Source organism: Physella acuta, unplaced genomic scaffold (assembly GCF_028476545.2).
Source record: "Physella acuta isolate Inbredline_101_S28 unplaced genomic scaffold, ASM2847654v3 ptg000096l, whole genome shotgun sequence".
NCBI lineage: Eukaryota > Metazoa > Mollusca > Gastropoda > Physidae > Physella > Physella acuta.
Genome location: NW_026731616.1, coordinates 634,603 through 662,503, shown reverse-complemented (window position 1 = coordinate 662,503; position 27,901 = coordinate 634,603). Strand labels below are relative to the sequence as shown.

Genomic DNA, 27,901 nt, shown 5'->3' with positions numbered 1-27,901 from the left:
TGATTTCCAGGCATCTCTGTCATGGGCTATTCTCTACAAATGCCAGAGGAGTATCCAATCTTTTTGGTGTCTTCTGCCAGGTCAAATCTCGAGGTCTATCTTGGTCTGCCTCTTTTTCGTTTGCCATGTGGATTCCAGGTGAGGTCCTCCACCAGTTTTAGTCACCTTGGCATGAGGCAATAGATTAGTCTGTACTAGACCCTGACACCTCTGTTTTTCCAGAACGTGAGTCAGGTGACACTTACTGCCAGGTGGAATATTGGACTTTAAAGACTCGCTGGATCATAACTCGAGAGTTTCGGTCTAAACCCAACAAATCGGTCCTTATCTTAAATTATGTCCCTCAAATTAGGGGAGCCAAAAATATAGATAAATTCTAAAATTTCATGCCGTCTAATTTGAGAGGAAAGATTTTGACTTGTTTTAATAGGACTTAAGACAATGCTATTGTTTTTCATATTATTTTTCAGTAATCTTTGATTTAAGAATACTATTTTGATACATTTTGATCATTCACGTAAATGTTTAATTTATTATTTTGTATATTTATTTACGCGTTTTATTATATATTTTTTTTGCACCTCTATTTTATTTTTTATTTGTTATTTTAGCGATTCGATTCTAAGTTACATCCCTTGAGTAGTTTACAAATGGGAGATCATCCATATGAGATTCATCCTCGACAAACTAACCTCGTTTTTTAATGTTAAATCTACGTTTAATGCAGTAGCGAAGCGGGGGGGGGGGGGGGGGGGGGGCGGGGGGCGGGAGGGGGACATATTTCCCCGGGCGCCGACCTTAGGGGGCGCCAAAATGGGTTGGAAAATGGGTCGCTACGCCTCTGGTTTAATGATCCTTTTAAAATATATTTAGGGTCATGTTATAAAACAAGTACAATTTGAAATTCAATAAGGTAGATATTTGTGGGCAATAAGTTAGATATTTTTTTCTTTAATAATTAAATGTTGTTTTATAACATGTTTTTGTATACGCAATACACATCAGTTCATTTTCTATCCGTTTGTTAGACTCTCAAGTTTGGCCTGTACGTCTTGTAATATAAGCTTCCCTACAATGTTGGTCCTTACCTTAATGCTCACGGCTTGCGAAGCCAATTTGAAATGCAAATTACAAAATATAAACATTATTAAACTATTTTTTTTAAAGACAGACTGTATCTATATCTACTTATTCTTCTTGTTTAAAAAAAAACATGTATATTTAAATATAAAAAGTACATTGTTGTGCATGTGAGAGGGTTGAACCACTTGATCAACTACCATGTGAGGATACAAATACCATATACAAGCCACGTGAAAACCTAGTTTTAAAAAAAGATCGATAGTGCAGATGAAGTAGAGTTATTTCTTGACCTCGGTATATGAATGGTGGTCAGCACTCAGCACTATGCCCAGCCTCCTTTACTTTCCCCAAAGTGAGTCGGTTACCGATCAGAGCTGGGTGGACTCTACCTTTCGACCAGGCCGTCACGATATAACATATACTGTTGTGTTGGCCATCTTTTATTAGCAACAGTGAAAACAGAGCGCATGGTACATTATATATGTCTACATAATTTGACCCTTACAATAACAGTATCAACATCATCCTTTCCCGTTTGTGCCCAAGACACATTGGTCAGATGAAGTAGAGTCCATATGTTTCAATGACCTCGCTATACAATGGAATAATATGGTCAGCACTATACCCTTCCGTCTTTTTTCCCTAACGTCAGCTGTGTACTCATCAGAGTTGGATGGACAGCTCCCCTTTAGTACCTAAAGCCTTATGGATCAGAAGCAGTAGAGTTGTTTGATGACCTCGGTATATGAATGGTGGTCAGCACTTTGCCCAGCCGCCTTTACTTTGCAAAAATTGATTCAGTTACTCATCAGAGGTGGGTGGACTCAGGGACGTTCTACTAACTTGACCCTGTTATCGAACTCGAGACTTTTGGGTAAGCAGCCTAGCGCTACCGCAAGGCCAAGCCGTCGCACGGGTCCAAATTGTACAGGCCACGAAAAAACGTTAAACTGATATGTTTTCATATGAAGCTGACCAAAATACCACATTAAAATACCACACGACCTCTTTGTATTGGTCACGTGACAAGACTTTCTGGCCACACGACCACGTTATACTGGCCACACGACCACGTTATACTGGCCACACGATCACGTTATACTGGCCACACGACCACGTTATACTGGCCACACGACCACGTTATACTGGCCACACTACCACGTTATACTGGCCACACGACCACGTTATACTGGCCACACGACCACCTTATATTGGCCACACGACCACGGTATACTGGCCACACAACCACGGTATACTGGCCACACGACCACCTTATACTGGCCACACGACCACGGTATACTGGCCACACGACCACGGTATACTGGCCACACGACCACGTTATACTGGCCACACGACCACGTTAAACTGGCCACACGACCACGTTATACTGGCCACACGACCACGTTATACTGGCCACACGACCACGGTATACTGGCCACACGACCACGGTATACTGGCCACATGATCACGGTATACTGGCCACACGACCACGGTATACTGGCCACACGACCACGGTATACTGGCCACACGACCACGTTATACTGGCCACACTACCACATTATACTGGCCACACGACCACGGTATACTGGCCACACGATATACTGGCCACACGACCACGATATACTGGCCACACGACCACGTTATACTGGCCACACGACCACGGTATACTGGCCACACGATATACTGGCCACACGAACACGGTATACTGGCCACACGACTACGTTATAATGGCCACACGACCACGTTATACTGTCCATACGACCACGGTATACTGGCCACACGACCACGTTATACTGGCCACACGACCACGTTATACTGGCCACACGACCACGTTATACTGGCCATACGACCACGGTATACTGGCCACACGACTACGTTATACTGGCCACACGACCACGTTATACTGGCCACACGACCACGGTATACTGGCCACACGACCACGGTATACTGGCCACACGACTACGTTATACTGGCCACACGACCACGTTATACTGTCCACACGACCACGGTATACTGGCCACACGACCACGTTATACTGGCCACACGACCACGTTATACTGGCCACACGACCACGTTATACTGGCCATACGACCACGGTATACTGGCCACACGACTACGTTATACTGGCCACACGACCACGTTATACTGGCCACACGACCACGGTATACTGGCCACACGACCACGGTATACTGGCTACACGACCACGGTATACTGGCGACACGACCACGGTATACTGGCCACACGACCGCGGTATACTGGCCACACGACCGCGGTATACTGGCCACACGACCACGGTATACTGGCCACACGGCCACGGTATACTGGCCACACGACCACGGTATACTGGCCACACGACCACGGTATACTGGCCACACGACCACGGTATACTGGCCACACGACCACGGTATACTGGCCACACGATCACGGTATACTGGCCACACGACCACGGTATACTGGCCACATGATCACGGTATACTGGCCACACGACCACGGTATACTGGCCACATGATCACGGTATACTGGCCACACGACCACGGTATACTGGCCACACGACCACGTAATACTGGCCACACTACCACATTATACTTGCCACACGACCGCGGTATACTGGCCACACGATATACTGGCCACACGACCACGTTATACTGGCCACACGACCACGTTATACTGGCCACACGACCACGTTATACTGGCCACACGACCACGTTATACTGGCCACACTACCACATTTTACTGGCCACACGACCACGGTATACTGGCCACACGATATACTGGCCACACGACCACGTTATACTGGCCACACGACCACGGTATACTGACCACATGACCACGGTATACTGACCACACGATCACGGTATACAGACCACACGACGACGGTATACTGGCCACACGATCACGGTATACAGACCACACGACGACGGTATACTGGCCACACGACCACGGTATACTGGCCACACGACCACTGTATACTGGCCACACGACCACGTTATACTGGCCACACGACCACGGTATACTGGCCACACGACCACGTTATACTGGCCACACGACCACGTTATACTGGCCACACGACCATATTTTTCTAGCGACACGACAACATTATATTTGTCGCATGACCAAAATTATACCTCCCACATTACTCACGTGGTGATTAGTGTTAGGGTTAGGGTTAAAGCTTACGTGACCTTTCACTCACGTGGTGATTAGTGTTAGGGTTAGGGTTAAAGCTTACGTGACCTTTCACTCACGTGGTGATTAGTGTTAGTGTTAGGGTTAAAGCTTACGTGACCTTTCACTCACGTGGTGATTAGTGTTAGGATTAGGGTTAAAGCTTACGTGACCTTTCACTCACTTGGTGATTAGTGTTAGGGTTAGGGTTAAAGCTTACGTGACCTTTCACTCACGTTCTACTTGCCAAATGATCACAATCAACTGACCGTTTGACCAAATTAAAAAGACTAGATTCTTACGTGATTCTCACCAAAACGACCTCTATATTAAAGCCTTATAACAACATTGTACTGGCGATATTGAACGGTCCACCTTACATTGATCGATGTTAGAGTAACTGAACATATCGATCGGGTTTTACCTAATCGAACATAGTTACCTATTTATCAAGTAAGAACATACGGCTATTATGTTAAAAGTAAGTTTTAACACAACATTTTTAATTTATTGAAATAAAAAATAAATAAAAAATAACAATGTAATTGATTTTGAATTTTGAAAAAAACCCGCTTTATTACCAAGTTAACCATATAAACCTAGAATAAGTGTTATTTACTTTAACGCATCATTCCAAAAATATTCCATCCTCCATAATTGAAAGCATTGAATGGTAGGATAGGGCTGAGTTGATGTGTCAGATTAAATCATCACTTAGAGACTATTCCACAACTCCATGGACGAAACACCGGGTTGCAGTGCCACTGTCTGAAAAATTGTTTTAAAATAAGCAGTGTTTCTACCAGGTATCTCTTCTTCGGGATGGGGAGGAGGGGAATAACCCCCCCCCCCCCCCTGAAGAAAGTCTACATGCCCCCATAAGAAAGAAATGTTATTTATATCGAAAATATACACTTTTAAAATAGTGCCCCCGCCTCACTATTCCCCCCCGGATATTTTAGTCCGCCCCCCCCCTCAAAATGGTAAGTGTCTTTCCTCCTCCTCCCTCCCCCCCCCCCCCAGGAGAAGTGTTGAAGAAACACTGGTTGTAAGTTTCAACGACAAATTTTAGCAGGAGTGCAGTCACGTAGTCTACAGAAGAAAAAAAATTTACTTACAGACAATCTATCCAATCGTCGTCACGCCATCGCCGAATTGAATCTCCTGGTGTGAAGAAAAGTAAACATAGTAAAAAGCATTAAACTTAATCTCGAACGTTGTCATTCATCTAATACTACTAAAAATCAAGTTTGTTTACATGTTTGAATATTTATTTGTTTGTTTGTTTGTTTGGCTGATTGACTATTGTGATATGTTCTACTCTATCTGGAGAGCTGTAAAATAGTATGTAGGTAGAGAATAATTTTTTAATGCAGACAGACTGTTAATCACACATTTATTTAAAGACGTTAATTAATTTATTGATTTATTCATACGCAGAGTAACCCTATTTTTTTAAAAAGATTAGAACGACCACTACACTCGGCGGGACCGTGACGTCACAGTTTTTTGTTTACTCTTTAGTACAATAAATTGGCGGCGTCTATCGAAGAAAATTGTGTTCCCATTCAAAAGTTTAACGCGTTCTAAATCTAATTTTCAGTCGGTCATAACTTTAACAATACGTCCGTTTGCGGTATTTATTACGTTCCAACACTTATATCAATTTCAACTGTCTTTTTTCATTTAGTTTTACAATAAATTTCTCTAGATCTAAAGATCAGCTGTCGAAGGAAAGTTCTGAATCTAGCCTAGATTCTAGATTCTAGATCTAGATCTAGCCTAGATCTAGGTCACTCTAGACTCAATGTAAATTCTAGATCTAGACTTAATGTAAATTCTACATCTAGAATCTATTTCAGGCCTTAATTATTTTATATAAATCTTTGTTTAGCTTCAATGATCATCTAATTCGAGAATACATGGGATTTTTTTTATCTAGGTTCTATATCTAGATAAAGTAGGATTACTCACTAACTTGGAGGCGTGGTCGGCTGCTAACAACAACATGGCGTCCGGACCGGACGCATGACTTCCGACCATTTTTAGGCCATGTTTACCACGAGCAAAATGGCGGGTGTTCACATTATTTAAACATGGTATAGGTGGCCAGGGCTAGATATGCCAGAAAAGCATTTTAAAATTTGCTTTGGAGAATGAATGCTAAATTTTAAAGTCAGTGTCATAAAAATTAATAGAACTTTTTTTTTTACGTTTTCAATTATTTTTTCTTAAGCCCTATATGTGAATGATAAGGTTGACTATCAGGACCTCGCGGGGCACAGGGCAGGTGAAGTAGGGTTCATCTGTTTCTTTGTCCTAAGCATATGAAGGGATAGTGTGGTCAGAGACATGCTCGGCTGGAATCGTTTTTTAAACGATAAAAACATGTTGTCTGAGACTTGGCGGGACACTGGGCAGGTGAAGTAGAGTTGAGTAGGTCACCTGTGACGTCAGTATATGAAGGGATAGTCCGAAATCGGTGTTTTTAAAAGATTAAAAACATATTTTTGAATGTGGGGTCTGTTTTTTGTGACGATAAGCGACACTGCAGTAGCGTAGCGAGGAGGGGGGGGGGGACATATGTCCCCGGGCGCCGACCTTAGGGGGCGCAAAAATGGGTTGGAAAAATAAATTGAAAGGTTGAGGGGTGCAAATTGAAAGTTTGAGTGTGTGGGGGGGGGGGTGTTCAAATCGAAATCTTGAGGGGGGGTGCACATCAAAAGTTTGGGGGGGGGGGGGGTTGCAAATCGAAATCCTGCGGGGGGGGGGGGGGGGTTCAAATCGAAAAGTTTGTCCCCGGGCGCCGGGAAGGGTTGCTATGCCTCTGAGTGACAGACGTGATGTTTTTTGATGGATGACCCCCGAAACCCACAGTTATCCAACGGATGACGGGTAGTCTAGTTAAGTTATATTATCTTACAGTCCATAATTATATTAAGCAAGTCGTTGGTGTGCCAGTGGTTTGTCTATGAATTACGTCATTTAACTTTATTAGACTGCGGAAGGGGGGGGGGCAGTGGTTTAGAAATATAACACCACTCTCATTCATATTTTTAATAGACGTATTTTTTAAAAATCTGAAACTGTTAGTTTTTTATCTTTTGTTTTTGTTGTTGTATTTAGATTACTTTTTAAATGTTGTATTCATATATATATATATATATATATATATATATATATATATATATATATATATATATATATATATATATGTTACGGTCAAAGCCCGAAGTGCGGCCAAAGCGCGGATTGGCCGGCCAATCCGCGCATTGGCCGGCTCTCTTGGCCAAAGCCCGAAGAACTTAGCACTAAGATCGTATTTCGTACATTGGCCGGCCAATGCGCGCACTGGCCGTGACGTACTGGCCAAAGTCCGAAGCGCTTAAACTTAACAGCGTATTTTGTACATTGGCCGGCCAATGCGCGCACTGGCCGGGATGTCCTGGCCAATGTTCTATCTAGACTAAGTTGTGATCGCATTTTATTATTCTGGGTGCGTTTTCATTGAAAGTAACGTATTGTTTAGCTCTTGTTTGTATAGCATTCTATATGCAAGGCGAAATGGATCAAAACTGCCGTAAGACCATGAGACAGACATAGCAAATGGCTGTCAAAAGAAACAAAAATTAAATCCATGTTAGTTTCCATATATGGGCTCTCGATAAAATAGTTACTGAGGAAAATCTTAAGAACATTGAACAAGAAATGGAGGTTGCCATAAATGCAACGACATCCTCAGCTAACACATCTGCTGTCGTGGCGGAACGCCAAGACCAGTTGCGTGACAATAATGTGGCAACAGATTCTGTATATTTTGTGAAAAACATTGTAGTGCAGCTCATTGTTTTGGATCCTGTGGCAACGATGACCATGCTATTTGTGGAATACCCAATGAAGCAGACGAAGGGTACGGAGGGAACATTACCTGCAGATTGTGTCACAACAAACAAGATATCATGGAACACAGATCAGCAGCTCATACTGGCTTGCAAACTCAAGGTGCTAAGATGCTTAAAACATCAAATACAAAATTTAAAGATGGTGAAGTGGGTGACAATGTACGCATCCGTTTTTCAGATGTTGACAGAGGTCACGGTGATCCCCGAAGCGTGATTGCAGTTGTCATGAGCGTCGAGGGCGGTTTCTACAAATTAGTAACGGAACATGGTGTCCTAAAACAACTGTATGCTAGAAGTGAGTTTTCAATTCTTCACGAAAAACTGCTCTTATTGTCGTCAGTTGGCATTGAGGAAAATTCACTACGAACCATCGCATCTTCACAATCATTGACTGGGGGCCAAGGCTACACTTGCTGCAATTGCACAACTAAGTGCACAACAAATCGCTGCAAGTGTAAAAATAACAAGCTGCTATATAATTCTAAATGCCATAAAAGTTCAACTTGTTGTAACAAATGATGATATTGATAGATTGAGACTATAGTACAATATTTTTTTTTGAATGTTTCTGTCATTTACTTTAATTAAAAATCAATAAAGACTTAATTTCATGATCCTTACGGCATAAAAAAAAACCAAAATCTGCTCATGATCTTCTAATTCGGACTTTGGCCGGTCGTCCCTAGCCAGATGATCTTCTAATTAAGACTTTGGCCGGTCCACCATGGCCAGTCTGCGGATTGGCCGGCCAAAGGCCGAAATCAAGCAAAGTTTCGGACTTTGACCGACCTATGGGAGGCGATATTGGCCATTGCGCGGATTGGCCGGCCAATCCTAGCATTGGCCGACTTCGGGCTTTGACCGTAACATATATATATATATATATATTGCATACTATTGAAATATCAATGCTTTTTCCTGCAATGAATTTTCCAAAGAGAAGTACTGAATGCCTCGTGTAAAATTACAAAACTTACCTCTTTCAAACAGAAGAAGGACCATAATGACCAAAACTGTGATGACCACAACAGCAGTTGGACCTGTTGATTGTTCTAGTGAAGTGTACTGGAGTCGTGTCCGATCTCCTCTCAAATGGTAATGTAGGCGAGTAATTAGTAATTTAATTAAAATTGATTAAAACGCTTTATACATTTTTAGGATTAGACGGTGTAGGCCTACTGGGAGTTTTGTACTAGCTACATTTTATTGGCGGCATCGTAGTGGGCCATTTTCAATTAGCTTGGCCCTTAACTAACGGCCACATTGATTTGGCCACATTGTCTGATGTGTAACACCGTATTGTTCTGGCTATATTTTATTTGCTACTGTATAACGGCCCAATTGATCTGGCCACATTGTATTTTCCGATGTGTAACACCGTATTGTTCTGGCTATATTTTATTTGCTACAGTATAACGGCCCAATTGATCTGGCCACATCGGAATAAAATGTATATAGCAAATATGTACTTTTACCGGTGTCTGCCCCACTTCCCCGGAAACTTTAAATCCCCCCCCCCCCCCCCGAAAATTTCAAGTGCCCCCCCCCCTGAGAAAAGTCTTGAAGACGCACTGGTATTGTTCGATGTATAACCACCCGATTGATCTCTCCATAATGTATTAACAACTGTATAACGGCTATATAGTACGGGCCTTATTGTATAGGCTATTGGATATCGGCCGTATTGTACTGGCTATATCGTATTGGCAACTGTATAATGACCGCATTGTACTAGCCATATTGTATTCACAGCTGTATAACGATCGTATGGTACTGGCTATATTGTATTGACAACTGTATAACGGCTGTATTGTACTGGCTATATTGTATTGACAACTGTCTAACGGCTGTATTGTACTTGCCATATTGTATTGACAACTGTATAACGGTCGCATTGTACTTGCCATATTGTACTGGCCACTGTACATATTTTACTGTACATATTTTACTGTACATATTTTACACATTAAGTTGGCCACAAGGTATAGGCAACAATTTACTTCCTAAATTGTTTTTCTAACACGTGTATTCAATGTTTTCTTCTTAGTATCTAGGTTTCACTGATATCATTATCAAAGGTCTCCTGGCTGCTTGTACCTTATTTGTTTTGTGTTCCTATTGATGGGGGTTTAAACAGAGCACACTGAAGCTGCTGAAAAATACATTGTTGCAAGCATCAGAGGCGTAGTTAGGGGAAGGTGTGTTTTTTTTTTTCAAAATGTATCTTTGCAGATTAAAAGTGCCTTGTTAAAATGTATTTTGAATCCGTCCCTTTGCTACATATCACCATGCATTTTAAGTTACATATGCATTATTTGTCATCGTTATTTTATGAGCCGATGTAAGAACATTTAATATCTTCGCATCGTTAGTTAGTTGATTAAACGGTGTTAAATTTCATTTATCAATAGTTTTCTTAGTTGGTTTATTATTATTATTATTGTTAACATGCATCATTCCATCCTATCCCCTGATGGTCTGTTTTAGCCTGCTTCAACAACTTCCACTCTGTATCTTCTTCTTCCGTGTCTTTATACTAAGCTGCAGTAGGTCAGTTTCCGCATCATCTATCCATATAGGCTACAGGACATTACCCCACGGACATCCCCCCCACCGTATTTAACCCCCGGAGCAATTACCCCCTATCAATTACCCCCACCTGAAAATTACCCCCCTGGGGAATTATCCCCCCCCCCCCAACCCTAACCCCTCATCCACCAAGATAGAATACTGATTCTAACTTCAACTCTATACCTATGTATTACCTTAAAACTAAACTTAAAAGTGTAATTTTTTTTATGAGTTTTGAAAATGAAGTAATAGTACTATTACTATTTGTACAAAATCTGGAGAGGCGCTAGTAGACACCATAGGACTTGCACGCGGCTCGTGAGGCGCAGGTTTCCTACCCCTGGGTTAAATACCGTTACATTAAATTTAACATGGATGCCCCATCATTAGGTTTTTAGACATATTAAACAGTGCCAAAGATTGAGTAGAGATAATAGAAATATTTCTTACTTGAATAAAATAATGTTTAAATATAGCTAATGTCTTCAATTTTTTAAATAAAATAAAATTTTAAGTAAATATCAAGTAATGTTTTAACATTTACATAACAAATATTAGCAGTAAGTTATTAATATAATGCAAATCAATTGAAAATTGTGTATTTTGTTAATTTGCCCGTATTAGCTAAGCTAGTTTAATTTAGCCTTTTTCTTAATAGTTCTCTCCCTTGAATTACTTTCTCTTTAAATATATTACAAAACGGGTGATAATTCAATTAAATTCTACATTCTTATAAAATTCCTTCATCTTAGAATATTAGATACATCGCTTACTTACATATTAAACTTTAAAACTGGAGATAGGCCTACATCAGCTTTTTGCTATTGTAAAAGAGTAGCAGTAGCATAACAGCTTTGATTAAAAGTCGTTAATATAATATAGTGTCGACCTCCTTCTATAAAAAGTAAGTGACCCCTGTAGAATTAAAAAGTCGAAATTAGTCAGGAAATTAATAAACACCAAAATACGATTTTCTAGTAGACCTTAAAACAAACAAAAAATTAATAACTGTTTTAATGCGATTTGTGAAATAGCATGCTATTAACTAACCTAAACATTCGAGTTAGAGATTAGTTAACGACAACCTCATGTCATTCTTAACATTTAAGTTCGTGTTTACATTTTAAAAATTCATTATGGAATCAAGTCCATCAGGCCAAAATTCACTCAAGCGATTTTGTGCTGAAATAGCACACGTTTTGCTTGATAAGTGAATGGATAATTAAGATTCACATGAAGGAACATCAGTTTTATCATCTGATGTAGATTGTACTTATTCATGCGTTATGCGCTATGCTTGATGAGTGGAACAATAATTTAGATTCAGATGAAGAAACATCGGGTTTATCATCTGATGTAGAGTGTAATTATTCATCAAGCCGTGAGAGTGATAGATATAGATGTAGTGGTGATACTGATAGTGATTGTGATAACAACACAGGTGGGTGTGGCACACCCTATGCAGGGAAGGGTAAGGGACCAATGCCTAAAACAAGGAAAGCGGGTGCTAATGCTGCTAGTACTAATACTAATGTAACAGGACAGGATGAGCCTGTAACTGTCAGTGGTCCAGCTACTACCACTAGTACTACTAATTTTATTTGGGCAGAAGTACGTGAAGGTACAACACAAATCAACTTTCGTTTTGTTCGCCACAAAATAACATCCGACTCTACTGAGCTAGATTGCCTGCTCACTTTATTGAATGACCAGATCATTGAGCTATTATTAGCTAATATCAATGAGTATGCTAGGGGGGAATTAGTGTTTCCTCAGCTCAGGTATTCAGTCTACTATACATTTCAACCAGTAATGAGACCAGAGTTGTTAAAATGTTTTGCTATTTTAATGGGTGTTGGCCTCAACCCTAGGCCCTCAATGATATCGTGGGAACAGGTAGATGGTGCATTTTGTTATTTAGATTTTAACGAAGTTTTTATATAAACTCCGCTTCTACGAACCTTCTTTAAGCTTTGATATTTTAGCATTTATGACAATAATATATTAAATTCTAAATGTAAACAAAGTTGTTGGTAAAAACAAATTGTATTAAGCAATAATACGTATTTTTACACAATATACTAAATAAACAACTGATGTGGTTGAATTTGAAAATGACAATTAAATGTGTAGACTGTTACAGATCTAAATTAATAGTGTAATTATTTCCCCAACAATCACAACAATACCAACACAGTTAGCTGAGTCCGCTGACGTTTTAAAACTTCCCCTCCCCCTCCCGTCCCCAGTAATTTTGGATCTAAAATAGTAAGTAATGCAAATTAATTAGATTGATCAACCCAACGGAAATATATATTCAACACGTGGACGCTTATATAATACATGTAGATTAGAATCCATAACAAAAAAATAAAAAATTAAATAATTATTACATTATATTGCAAAATATGTACACTGTACAACTATAACAAAATTCAGTAAAGAACGAAGAATTTCGCAATGAATTATCACCAATTTGTAAATCCTTTAAAGTAAAATGTAACTCATGGGAGATAACTATTAAGTGAAAATCTATGAAAAAAAACCTTGTCAAACTAAGACATGATAAATAACATACAACGGCATAAATTTTCTTACATAATAAAAAAATGTAAATGTGACTATTAGGTATGCGATCTTTTAAAAACAATAAACTTAGCTTATTGACTACTAAAGAAAGTAAGTTAAATAAAACTGTATACACCATAGATTTATTTATATTTTGTTTTTATTCAATTTAGAAATATTTTTAGTAATCATAGGTACCAGTGTTCGTAGTGGCAATTTTTGGCTCCTGTATATGGGACATCATTTTAAAAACAATGTGAAGGCGCTAACCCATTAGTTACAGGTTCGAATCCCGTCTCACGTTATGTAAACACGAGTGTGCATAGCACCGATCTAAACATGGCCCCATATGTGGAGGTGACATCCACAGGTAAACTCCACTTCATCTTTCACCTGACCTATTGGTCTGAAAGGGCGAATTCTCAAGAACACATTTACGTGAACACTTTTAAAAATCAGCGAACGCAATAAATGAAAACAATAAAATAGAGAATCAGATTAGAGAGAAGAAAATAAAATTGGTGAATTTAGTTTCAAGGGTGATTAAGGGTAAATTGTGTTTGTTGTTTTATTGGTTAGGCAAAACCCAAATATCACGTGATACTATTAATTTTTTCACCTCCAAATATGTCGACTGGTCTCAGACACTTTGTTACAGATGTCCATGGTATTTTGTGCGACCATACCTTTACTTCTTTTAGGGATCCAGAAAACAGGACACAATTTCATTTGCAGAAGTCACATTCCGTGCATTTATATTAATTTTTATTATGCTAAATGCACAACGATTGTTTTTACATTGGTCTGAATAATCAAAGAAGTAAAAAATAAAACCTAAGTAGTGTATAACTGTTTCTATCAGCATGGCAAGTATTTTAATTTAATCCTCCACACATCACGAACATATACAGTTTTTTAAAGCTGACTTATCTAGAACGTCGCCATATTTGTCACAGTTCTTGTTGTGCTGGGCTGTCTGCAGACCTCCCGAGGTGAGTTCCAGAACTGAAAATAAATTATTCAAGGCTGACTGTCTATATCTATAATTGTAAAATGTAAATATTGTTTCATTATGTAATTTTTGGAAATAAAATAGTGTACGGATGTTATTGATGCTTTTTCATATGTATAATTTAGGAGATATTAATAACAATGTAAAAGAGCCACTATATTTTTGAGATAATTAATTTGCAACAAAGACGATTTTTGTCTAACGAGTTGCAATGTATAATACAGAATTTCCCGTAATATTAAATACTGAAATATACAACGGCTATGTATTTGGTATACACTTTGATAATGCTAATAAAAATTTATACAATGCAATTAATGTATCAATCCTTCTTCATTAAAAACATGTAATTAATTGATGCAGATCAATTTTATAAATAAAAATACAACTTTATAATTGAGTTGTCAATTTTAGGTAAGTTACCAAAAGTATCTCCTATTTCAAAATCTTAAAATGCGAAATTTTATTCAAGTCAAATAACTCAATGGTTTGCCAAAAGATCAATTTCTGGATCTCAAACAATTAAGGGACATCCTTATAATATGTTACGTGCTTAAACTGATAGTTGAATGCTCAAATCAGTTGCTCGTAGGAACAGAGTTTCTTCCAGGCATCTCTTCTACCCCCCCCCCCCCCCCCAAACGAAATGAAATTTAGATAATTTATATAGAAAATATATACTTTTAACAGTGTCCCCCCCCCCCCCCCCCCCCAACGAAGAAAGTCTACCGCCCCCCCCCCCCTCCCCGAAAATTTCAAGTGCCCCCTCGGAGAAAAAAGTCTGGAAGAAACACTGCGTAGGAAGCCCCCCCAGCCCTTCCCTATCACGTTAGGGAGAGTGACCACGACTGTACACAGCACCGTCCGGGCTACTAGTTTGTACTTGAATTTGACAAGGAATTATCACCCTTTTGATAATATATTATAAGGAAATTAATGCAGGGGAAATAACTGTTAAGCAGAAAGCTAAAACTACCAAGCAAGATTTAGACAGGCATGATAAACACCATATAATGTAGAGAATTTCATTGCATATAATCGTAATAAGCAAATAATATTTGTTTTATATTTTTTTTTATAAACAATCAAAACGCAGCTATTAGTTTACTTAACAATGTATGTTATTAGAAAATACAAACATATTAGCTTTACCATAACGTTCATTTGGACAATTAAGAAACATTTCACTTATCTGTAATTACTTTTCGATTCAAGTTATATTTCTGGATCCCTAATCATTTTGGGACATTCTATAAAAAACAAGGTATCACCAATAGTCGGAAGTTAAACTCCATTCCCGAAGAAGCCGCTCAGTCCTCCCCGCTATAACTATCACATGACTCACGTTATGGAATGTAAACAAGCATAGGCATAGCACTCCAACCGCCATATGGAATTATTGTTCCGAGAAAGCGAATTCTTAACCCGTATTCTGCTAGAGATGCATACGTTGTATTACATAAGAGTGTTGGTTAAGCTAACTCTAAAGAATATTGATGAAGGGGTCCCACTGGCAGGTGTCATATTCAATGAGACCGCTTTGCCGGGAGACTTAGTCTCTACAGAAACGGTATTGTCAGGGCAGTGGCGTAGCTAGGATTTTAGGGCCCCTATGCAAAAATTATCAGTGGGCCCCTTCGTCAGCCGTTCTATAAATTTTGCAATTTTTTGCCTTTGGTGTGACCCCACTAAATGGTGTCACCCGATGCGGTCCGTACTCGCCGCCCCGCCTTCGCTACGCCTCTGCGTTAGGCTACAGAGGAGTTAAACGAAGAGATCAACTTCTACTTACGATGGATATTTTTTAAAATAGAAATATTCTGAAGGCAACATTTTGTATTTTATATGTCCTGATTATGTATTTATACTATATTATTATGTTTGCCTACTACTGCTAAAAAGTTTATTTATAGGCTGATTCTCTCAATGTCTTGCACGACAAAGTGATATCGCCTGTAGTGTTATTATAACGATTGGGCTCTGTTTGACCCACACACACACACTGAATCCCACTGCCGAAACGGTAGGGGGGGGGGCTTTTTGGAACTTTTAAACTTTTTCTTTTTTAAAATTATTTATATATAACAAATATTAAAATTCCATTGTAAAAGTTTTAATTTTTTATGAGGGAAAAGGGCCACTATGTGCCTTGGGCCCCTTGCTTACGCTAGCTTTACGGTAGCTACGCCACTATGTCAGTGGTCCTTTTGTCTGGAGCCGAATTGACAGGAGCCTTTTTGTCGTGAGCCAAAATGACGCTAGCCTATTTGTCGGGAGTCGTAATGACGGGGGCCGTTTTGTGGAAAAAACTAAATGACGGGAGACTATATGTCGGGAGCCAAAATGACGGGAGCCTATTTGTCAGGAGTCTTATTGACTGGAGCCCTTTTGTCGGGAGCCTATATAACGGGAGCCTATTTGTCGGTAGCCTAAATGACGGAAGCCTATTTGTCGGGAGCCTATATGACGGGGTCCATATGTCGCTGGCCCTTTTGACGGGGCCGATTTGACGGGGTCGTTTTGTCGGGGCCGTTTTGTCTTTGGCCGTTTTGACGCCGCACGCTTGACACGTATGATTGTTTCAATAATCTAACGTTGTTCAAAATTTAATAGATTAAATTTATTTTTTGACAAAATGTCATATTATATATACATATCTTAATCTACGTTTCTAGTAAAATGAAATGTACACTGTTGTATCGATGTTGTATCAATTTTTTTTCTGCTTGATTAAGCTACCTTTTTGTTTTTAAGTTAGATCCCTTGAATTTAATATTCCTTAATTTATTATTAAACGGGAGATAGTATTGAACTTAATTCTAGGTTGATATCAAATTCCTTCAACTCCGACTGCCGACAAACTTGGTTTCGTAGCTATGAATATCGAGTTGTGCTATGTTAAAGTATCGTATTTTTTACTTGGCTGTTGTCGTCTAGTGGAATTTTATTGCTGGCAGAGAAATAAGAAGGTAGGTGATGACGTATCGTAGTTCTGGAGTTCGGGAGTATCGAGTCTTGTGGTATTAAGGTATCGAAGTGTGTTGGCTGTTAACGTGTAGCAGTAGGTCCAGTTAATCATTGTGGAGGGTGAGAATCGTTTAGGTTTTTTTGGTAAGGTAGTGTCGATTCTAGTTATTTCTAAGTATCGAAATGTGATATTCGGTGTGAAGAGAGTAAAGATTTTAGTCATTTCAGTACTCGTGAGCAGATTTTATCAAATAGTCAAGTGTATCGTCAGTTCAATGATTTCTGGACATAACGTACTAGCTAAGAATGTTACTATGCAAGCGTCGTGTAGCTAAATAAACAAAAATAGGTTTTAGCCAATCGTGATTTTTCGGAATCTATAAGTGTTCTTATATTTCATTAATTCGTCTGTTCTTTTTTTTTAAGAACTATTTAGTTATAAAACAAAAGTTAATATTGTGGCAAAGTTCATTACAACTATATACTTTAATTGTTTAGTATGTCACTTAAATTATAATAATGTATCAAATTAATAAACATTTTATCGTACGTGGCTTTTTTTTAATGTTATCTATTCAGTGTTATGCTACTTTTCTTGGTAGTATTATTATTTTTTTTTTATTTTTATTTTTATTTTTTTTTATTCGAGAAAATTCTATGTCGATAGAAAAATGAACTCAAATATATCATTATATTCATTTTTTTAAAACTAATACTTTAACATAAGTTTTGCAGTGTAGGCCTACCCATAGGCAAGAAGAGAGACATTTTATAAAATGAAAATACTCTTTTAATGTATTACTATGATCTTCACACCTCTATTATGATATACGAGCCGTCCCGCGGCATATCATATGCCGCTATTTAGTTGTTTTATTTTCTACATTTCAGTAATTCATATTTTTTTTTTAATTCGACCGTACCAATGTTGCCACTGAAAATATTTGCTTTAAAACACTATCAGTAGGTCGTTAAGAACGATAATACCCCCACCCTCCTTTCCCCCACCCCCTACCCTCACCCTCCTTTCCCCCAACCCCTACCCTACACCCCCCCCCCCCACCCGTGAAACAGCCTCCTCTTAGTTATCTCCCCTAAGTTTAAAATCGTTTCAAACTAAATTATCTGCCCCTAATAGCCGTCACTAAACCCGGCTCTACGAATGTAAATATTTAGATTGAACCACAGCTCACCAGACCACGCAGGGGTGGGGTGGAAGGGAGCGCGCTTACAGCTTGTTTTCTAGCGTCTCCCAGAAGAGAATTATAGATATACGAGCCGACCCGCGGCATATCATCCGCCGCTATTTAGTTGTTGTTTTTTTCTACTTTTCAGTTATTCATAGTTTGTGAATTCGACACTACCAACGCTGCCACTGAAAATATTTCTTTAAAACACTATAAGTAGCTTGTTAAGGACGATAACCCCCCCCCCTCCTCCACCCCTCCTCCTCCCCCTCCTTACCCCCCCCCCCCCCCTTCTCCGTTAAAGTAAACTTAAAATCGTTTCAAACCAAATTATCTGCCCCTAATAGTCGTCACTAAACCCGGCTCTGTAAACATTTAGAGTGAACCACAGCTCACCAGACCATGTAGGGGTGGGGGTGGTAGGTAGCGCGTTTACAGCTTGTTTTCTAGTGTCTCCCAGAAGAGAATTATATATATATATATATATATATATATATATATATATATATATATATATATATAGATGCTTGTTGTTTCTTACTATATGAAGCTTGGCTGTTAATATTGTATATAATCTTACAGGAAGTTTACGTATAAGATTTCCCTCTACATACCACGGACATCTGTCAGTAAGACTTGTTGAAAGATTTGGAGTGAAAAATTCATAAGTGTCGCGTCATATATGTGTTTACGAAACTAATTTAAAAAGCCCACACAATTTTCCTATATTCACCATAGTTGTATTCTGTATGGAATCAAAATAAAAGCTATAATTGTTTATTGGTGTTTTAATCAGGGAAAATACTATTTTGTATAAGCTCTCCGATTTTGTTCTTTTTTCGATTTGTTCCATTCGGCTAGTATTGATGTTCACGTATAATATGTATTCTTAACAGTTCGGCCTCTCACAACATAAGGTTGAGCCCCATCTCCACCCCCCCCCACCCCTAACGAAATACAATTTATACAGAAAATATGTTTTTTTCACCGGATAATATAATATCCAGCCCCCCCCCCCTCCCTAAAAATGCCTCCCCCTGAGAAAAAAACGTGATTAACTTCAACATACGACTCATTGATACACGTTTGAAACTTTACTTTGTCATTTTTTTTTTAATGCTGAGATTCTCAATCAAATCGATATCTCTGGGTCCCAAATGAATAGGGACATCCTTTCAAAAACAATGTAACGGTGTAAGACTAATATTTGGAAGTTTGAATTAGGGTCAGTGCGTAAAAATTTACTGTAAAGGACTCGGTCTCTTTGTAAAATGTTGTCCCTCTTTAATAAGGGAGCCAAAATTAAAATTTATGAAATGAAACAACTCCGTCGAATCAATAGGTTTTACTTTAATTAAGTCTTATAATGATACTAATGTTACATGGTTTATAATATTGTATTTCTTTAGTAGATACTAATTCAATAATATTATTTTTACATATTTTTATAATAAAACAATGGTTAATAAATACTTTTCATGACTATATGTACATCGTTTTCATATGTTTGTTATGCACGTCATTATTTTTTGTTTTGTTACTTTAGCAATTTGACCATATGTTACATCCCTTGTTTAACGAATGGGAGATAATCTTTTGACACGCAGTTCCATGTAAATATAAGATTCATCCTCATAAAATAACATATTTTTTGTATATTAAATCTATGCTTGAGGATTCTTTAAGAATTACCTTTAGTGTCATGTTTTAAATAAGGTTAAATAATTAATCTTGTCAAAGAAGTACATTTAATTTAAAGCATCAGCATAAGTTGTTTGAAAGCATAAACGCATTAGCTTAATTATAACAAAAGTTCAGACGTTTTAGATTTCAAGCCATCAATATTAGTGTTGACATTATTAATATCAATATCTGGATCCCTTATAAATAAAGGGGTTTACATAATGTGTGTCCATCCGTCACATAAAGAAACACATAGTCCAATATGGTTTCTCTTCTTATCGAGTAAAAAATTAGAGTTTACTAAAGATTTTCAAAATATATGCAAATCTAAACAACATCAACAGTGGAGTTGCGCCCACTTATTTGATTCCCATTAATAATTGCACGTTCAATTATGTTTTTGCTACTTCTATTTAATCAAACTGTTTTAAAATAAATAGTACTGAAATATAATGATTGAAGTCCATGAATAATTTAAAGGAACAAAAATTGAAATTTGTTATGTTTCAAAACCATAGATTAAACTTTTGATTTTAGCAACTGTTGAAAATGAACTAATTTTTTTTAATCAATAAAAAGATCAATTAATAATTTTTAAACATATGTCTAAATGTACTAATGTAACAGGACGGATGTTGTCCAGCTACTACCACTAGTATTACTAATTTAATTTAGGCAGAACTACATGACTGTGCTACACGAAACAACTTTCGTTTTGTTCGCCACGAATACCATGGCGTAAACACGGATAAAATAACATCCGAGTTAACTGAGCTAGATTGTCTGCTCACTTTATTGAAGACCAGATCATTGAGCTATTATTAGCTAATATCAATGAGTATGAAGGGGGAATTAGTATTTCCTCAGCTCAGGTATTCAGTCTACTATACATTTCAACCAGTAACGAGACCAGAGTTGTTAAAATGTTTTGATGGTTTGATAGCTATGGGCCTCAACACTAGGCATTCAATGATATCGTGGGAACGGCTTTGACTAAGTAGTCGCATGTTCAAATTCTGGAACCGAAGACAAGAGCGACCGATACAGTAATCAAACCGATATCCAAGCCAGTTAGTTGGAGTTTGTTGTACTTAGGGCTGCGACAGATACAGTAATCAAACCGATATCCAAGCCAGTTAGTTGGAGTTTGTTGTACTTAGGGCTGCGACCGATACAGTAATCAAACCGATACCCAAGCCAGTTAGTTGGAGTTTGTTGAGCTTAGGGTTGCTTGGCTATGGGAGACATCTCCTGGGCCAGTGGTTTTCGTAAAGGAAGAAATAAAAAGTTATAGGCTTCTAAAGTGGATTGGGATAATCAAATAGTTATATTATTACTAATTTTTTCATAGCAGAGCTAGCTAAAACAATTTGTTGGGGAACATTTAGTGCCTGAAAGCAAATGAACAGACGATTGAATTCATTATTAGAACCTTATGGAATAATATGGGCGGCTAAAACATTTTTTCGATTTTTCAGCTAGACGAGGCTCACATAGAAACATTTTAGGTACGATATTCCTTCCCAATCCAGTTCGGTGGACGGTGTATTTAGTCTACCCCCCCCCCACCCCTAACTTTAAAAAAAAATATTATTATGGTGTCAGTTTATATAAATCCACCCAGAGAAGAACTTGATATGTATTATTGTTTTATATTAATTTATTTGCCCTGATATTTAAACATGTACATCATTAAGAAGTTGTCCTTTGGAACCTACATGTTCATGGTGCAGGTGAAGTGGAGTTTACCAGTTTTAGTCACCTGGGCATGAGGCAATAGCTTAGTCTGTACTAGACCCTGACGCCTCTGTTTTCCAGAACATGAGTCAGGTGACACTCACTGTCAGGTGAACTCTTGGACTTCCTACGGTCTCGCTGGATCTGAACTAAAGAAAGACCAAGAAATCGTTTACGGCAGGGTCGGCAACCTTTTAAGGCGGAAGAGCCAAAAGTTGCAATTTAATAAATTACCCAGTTTTTAAAGAGCCACTAGCATTATTTTTTCCAATATTTTGGTATTTTATAACGATTAGATAAATAAATTAGATTTTTTTATTTGGAATAAATAGCGTTAAATATGAAGTAATATTGATTCATATAAAAACATAAAGTTGTTTCGCACAAAAAAAAAGTGTTTTAGCTAGATCTGCTATGATTAAGTTAGTAATCAAATAATATAACTATAGGACTATCCCAATCCACATTAGAAGCCAATATTTTTTTTTCTTTCTTTACAGACACCACTGGCCCAGGAGGTGTCTCTCATAGCCAGGCAGCCCTCACCACTACTAACTCCGACTAACTGGCTTGGATATCGGTTTGATTACCGTATCGGTCACTTCTGTCCTTCGGTTCACACCATGCTTATCTTCCACCCTACTCACACCCCCACCGTCCAGTACCTGACTCAACCGTAGGAAGCTGATAACTACAATACTACGTCACTCAGATCAAATACATGCATACTAAAATGTAGATGAACGCATTGTGTATTAATTAGCATTCCCCATTTAACGATATTTTTTTAAAAATTCGGCACTTGGACAGCGGCAAATATGGAATTGTTGTCATGGGGCTGTCCACAGCACGGCTGTGGGGCTGGGCCTGGTGCCCAAGCGGCTGTCAGCTGTCCGTATATTTTACAACTCACCTACTTTCATTGTTCAATGATGAGTGTTTTTATTCTGTTTAAATTAAAGTTGCTTTTTTACAGTACACTATTTTTATGAGTTTTGAAAATAAAATAATATAATAATTAAAATGTGTGCATGTAACCGGAGAATCGCACCATGGCATCAAAGGAGCCGCAGGTAGTCGACCCCTGATTTACGGTTTTAAATTTTGTTCCTCACATTAGGAGGAGCCAAACTAGAAAACGAGCAGTACTTTAGAAAGAATAAAATCTAATGGAATTGTTTTTTCTTGTATTAATACCACTTTAATTTTTTTTTAACTTATTTATTTTATAATATTTTTAAAATTTTAGTAGTTAATAATTCAACAGTACTATTTTGATCATTCTAATAATTACCAACATTTTTTAAAAATAATGTGTATGTATGTATTTACGTTGTTTTATAATATGTATTTTATGCGCGTCGTTATTCTTTATTTTGTTATTTTAGCAGTTTTACTTTAGGTTACCTACTCTGATAAGTTTAAAAATGGGAGATAATCCATAGAAAACGTAATTCCATGCCAATGTCAGAACATCCTCCACAAAATAACCTCTTTTAAATGTTAAATTTACGCTTGCGAATACTTTGAAATCTATTTTTACTGTCATGTTTAAAAAAAAAGTTAAATTGTAATTAAAAATTCAAATTTTATATGTGGGCAAGAAGGAAGAACTTTATATTTTTAATGATTATTTTTTTGTTTCATAATATTGTTTAAACCATAAAATACTCATCATTTTATATACTATCCGTTTGTTAGACTCTCACACTTAGACTGTACGTCTTGTATGTAAGCTTCCATACAATGTTGAACCTTATCTTAATGCTCCCATATTACTGTTGTCATTATTGTCTCAGCGTCTTTGGTCTCTACGGGAAGTTCCTGTTACGCTGTCGATGGTTTGCATTATTGTTGCAGTAAATTATCTATTTTAGTTTGGCTCAATGTATCTTCTCAAAAGTCTCTTCTACATCGATGCGCCTTGTTTCTCTAAACTTTATGTCTGTGCCTTTCTCCGTCAATATCGTTGCTGTCATTAGCAACTCCAAACTGCAGAAAGCCGTTGTTTCTGCTCGTTATCGTTACTTTCCACCACTTAGTTATCTTATAAAAGTTAAGCATATATTAAACAATTGTATGGTTTGAAAGTTTCACTTAAGTTCTACAATAATATGTTGCTTGTTTTTATAGTGGTAAAGTAAGAATACATGATTTGAGGCTCCAAGAACATCTCCGTATCGATTTCAGTGGCATTAACTACCCTCAGCCCGACAAGACTTAGAGGGGGTAGGGTTGGGTGGGTGGGGGGGGGGGCACCATACTCTACGTATTAACATTTTTCAAAGGAATAAGGTTTTGTTAAGAATCGCAATAACTGATATATCAATCGACTTATGGCGTGTGTGTGGGGAGGGGGGGCACCAAATTTAATAATGTACCTTAACACCAATGATTTTTTCCCCTTGAATTAATAACTATTAGAATTAGGGCCCTAAAAGCTTCTCTAGGTGGGTTTATATAAATTGGCGCCATAATATTTTTTTTAAAGTTAGAGGGGGGAGGGGGGTCAGGTTAGGCAAAACCATCGTCCACCGAACTGGATTGAGAAGGAATATCGTACTTAAAATGTTACTATGTAAGCCTCGTCTAGCTGATATATCGCAAATCGGTTTTAGCCGCCCGCATTATTTAGGAATCCATAAGGTTCTAATCAACTACAACTTCTGTAATTTTGTCTACAAGCACTACTGAGGTTTAAGTTGTCATGAAACGAACATTATTTTTTTTACTCAATACATAACACCTGTACATAGATTATTAGATTAGTTACATAATAAAATGGATCACATTTTTAAGCAGTTTTTCGTACGTGTCTTCGTTTTGTCATTTAATCTATTCAGTTTAAGCTGCTTTCGTTTAAGAAAAAAAATATTGTGTTTATCAAGCATGTCTTGGGTTTGTTATCTTATTTTATCTTCTGGGAAAATAGTTTTTTTTTTTTCTTGTTTTATTTTGTACGAGCCGGCCCGCGGCATAACATACGCCGCTATTTATTTGTTTCTAATTTTCAATAATTCATAATTTGTGAATTCGACAGTACCAACGCTGACACTGAAAATATTTCTTTAAAACACTATAAGTAGCTCGTTAAGGACCATAACCCCCCCCCCCTTCCTTCCCCCCCCCCTTCCCCCCCTACGTTTAAAATCGTTGGCTCTGCTTGTAAACATTTAGAGTGAACACAGCTCACTAAAACCATGTAGGGGTGGGGAGGTAGGGAGAGCGTTTGCAGCTTGTTTTCTAACGGCTCGAAGAGGAGAATTATATATATAGATATGACATGTTCCTATAAAATAGATGTTCAAAAGGGAGATCATTCGTTGCTAAATTCTACGTTCTTTTCAAAATCTTTCACATTAGATGAAATGCTTAACTACAGTCGAAACTCTAAGACTATAGATAGGTGTACATCTTATATTTTCTATAGTAAAATAAGAGAAGTAGCATAACAACTAGGATTGAAAGTCTTTAGTGTAAGGATCGATGGCTATTGATTGTACAGTCACTGAGGAAATCATGGGCATTGTTTACATTGAGTGAACGCGACCTCCATATCCCACTGTATTTCAGCGTATTTCGTGTATCACTCATCATAAAGGCAGTCATGTTTCTTTCATACAAAGCAGTTCTTTGTCTTTATTTTTGCACACAATCGAACGAATATCTCATGGTGCTAACGAGGGGGTTCGGCGAATTGTGATTGCTTTATGCAATACTTTATAGAGGCCCTGGTTCGCTAATTCAGGCTGTGTTGTTTCCTACGTACTCAGGATTTGAACATGCGACTGTTGGGTTAACGCCGTCACTTTGGTTTTAGGTGTAATGAATTATCTCCCATTTTATAATCAATAAAGGGAAGTAACATTAAAATATTAAAATAACAAACTTATAGCAAATCCACACAAATAGAATGTAACCGAACGGCATGAGTCTAATTATATACATTTTCATTTTGAAAATATTTGTCTTGTATAAAAGCTTGTCAAAAAATGAATGGTTCCACAATGACAACTTAAAATGTTAGAAATTATAAACTTATAAACATTAGTTATTCTTTTAAAACAAGTTTATAAAAAAGAGACAATTTGCATTTAACATTATTTATGAATAAAATTGTGTTTATGTTTATTTCTGGCTCCTTAGTGAAAAGGGACATCCTTAACGACAAATATGTAACGTTGGTGCAAATTACTCCACCTCGCAATAAGGACAACGCTACTCACGTTCTGTAAAGTAGAAGCAGCACTGTCTAGAGCCGATTAAGCTATCGTCTCATGTGCTGAGGACACTAAAATAAAATAAAATTGGTAAACTCCACTTCATCTGCCCGATAGACTTCTAGGTATGAAAAAAATGACTTCTTAAGAAGACATACGGATACATCAATAATTGCATTCGATTGCATTAAATCAAAACAAGAATAGATGAGAGCGAGAGTAGAGAGAAGATATTACCCCTGATTTAATGACTAGACTGCTAAGCCGAGAGTCTCGAGTTCGGAAACAGGCGGCCTGTCATAGTGCTGACTACACTATCACATTGTATGCTGAGGTCATTGGAATAGAACAAGTTCTACTTCATCTGCATCATGTTCCTTAGGCACGTATGTAAAGTAAATAATGTAACATGTTTTGTTTTCACTATTTAGTGGTATCAATTGGTTGCTAACCCGAAAGTCCCGAGTTCGAACCCTAGGGCAGATTAGGTTCGCCAGCTGGAGACAGCAACCTATCTAAACGTGAAAACACCGAAATGAAACAGGAGTTATCATCCTTTAGGCGATAAGATTACCAACTCTGGTTTCTTGTGACACAGCTGATTCCAAGCTGTATAGATAACGTCCCTTGGGTCCATCAGCTGTGTGGAGAGAGGGACCTGATACATGGGCAACACCTGGCTCTTCTCAACTTAGGGCCCAGGCTGTGAGCTTGGGTTTCCAACGAGCAAACACCCATTGATGTGTTAGACAATGAATCCATATCCTATATTATTACTCACATTAAACCTGCTTGTATTGGCTACATAACACCTTATGTAACTTAAAAGTATAAATACATTTGTGTCATTCAGTGATGTCTTTTATGGTTCTGTTTTGTTTCACGATAGTAAACACCAAGTGATGTACGTACACGTGAATAATATGATTGCAGCACACGTGTATTACTACGTTCGGGCAAGTTAAAAAAAATATACTTGTGATGTGGGTTAATTAATCTAATTAGTTTGTGTCAAAGAAGACTTTAGATATGTATGTTAAAGGCACTATCGTATGCTGAACGTCTAGTAAAAAGTAAACATTGAAATATACAACGGCTACCAGTATTTGATTTGATTTTCATCTTGATTTTTTTTTGTTTCTTTTTTTTTTTTTTATTTTCTTACATTTTCTAATTCTGTTGACTCTCTACAAGCTCCCTAATAAAAGTCAATAGTATTATCTAATCAATAGTAATATAACTTTTACTTCGGCGCCCCACGTTTTTCATCGCTTATAGGAGAGTGATCGCTTGCATTATTGTGATGTATAGCATTTATTTTCTACTTTTTAGTTCAATCAGAAAACGTGGGTTTTTTAAAACTTTTTTAATGATTATTATTTAATGATAAATCTACGCTTGATGATCCTTTCAAAAAGTATAATTTAAAATTTTAATTGTGGGCAAGAAGGTAGATCTTTTATTTTTATTTTTTACAAGCTTTTATTTAACTCACTTCCTGGTCAGTCGTCAGTCTGTCGTCAGTTACCGAACTTTTTCGAGTGGCGACCCCCTTTTTTAAAAATTAAGTGACCCGCGACCCCCATAGAATTAAAAACTCGAAATTAGTAAGAAATTTCATGAGCACTAAAATAAGATTTTCTAGTAGACTTTCAATATGAATTATTCTTGATAACTGTTTAATACGATGAGTAAAACTGCATGCTATTCACTAGCCACGACATTCACGTTGAGTTTTTGTTAACGCCAACCTCATGTCATTATTAGCATTTAATTTGTTTCTTTCTTTATTTCTTTGCTTTTTTG

At 37.6% G+C, this 27,901-nt stretch overlaps 1 long non-coding RNA gene across 1 annotated transcript; it reads right to left on the bottom strand.

Annotated features, from left to right (window-relative positions):
* Positions 1 to 4,803: 4,803 nt before the first annotated feature.
* LOC131930020 (uncharacterized) lies at positions 4,804 to 9,212 on the bottom strand. The gene is made up of 3 exons (XR_009384068.1): positions 9,128 to 9,212; positions 5,367 to 5,412; positions 4,804 to 5,016 (listed from the first exon to the last, which is right to left on the bottom strand). It is a non-coding gene; the product is annotated as an uncharacterized LOC131930020 (long non-coding RNA).
* Positions 9,213 to 27,901: the final 18,689 nt, after the last annotated feature.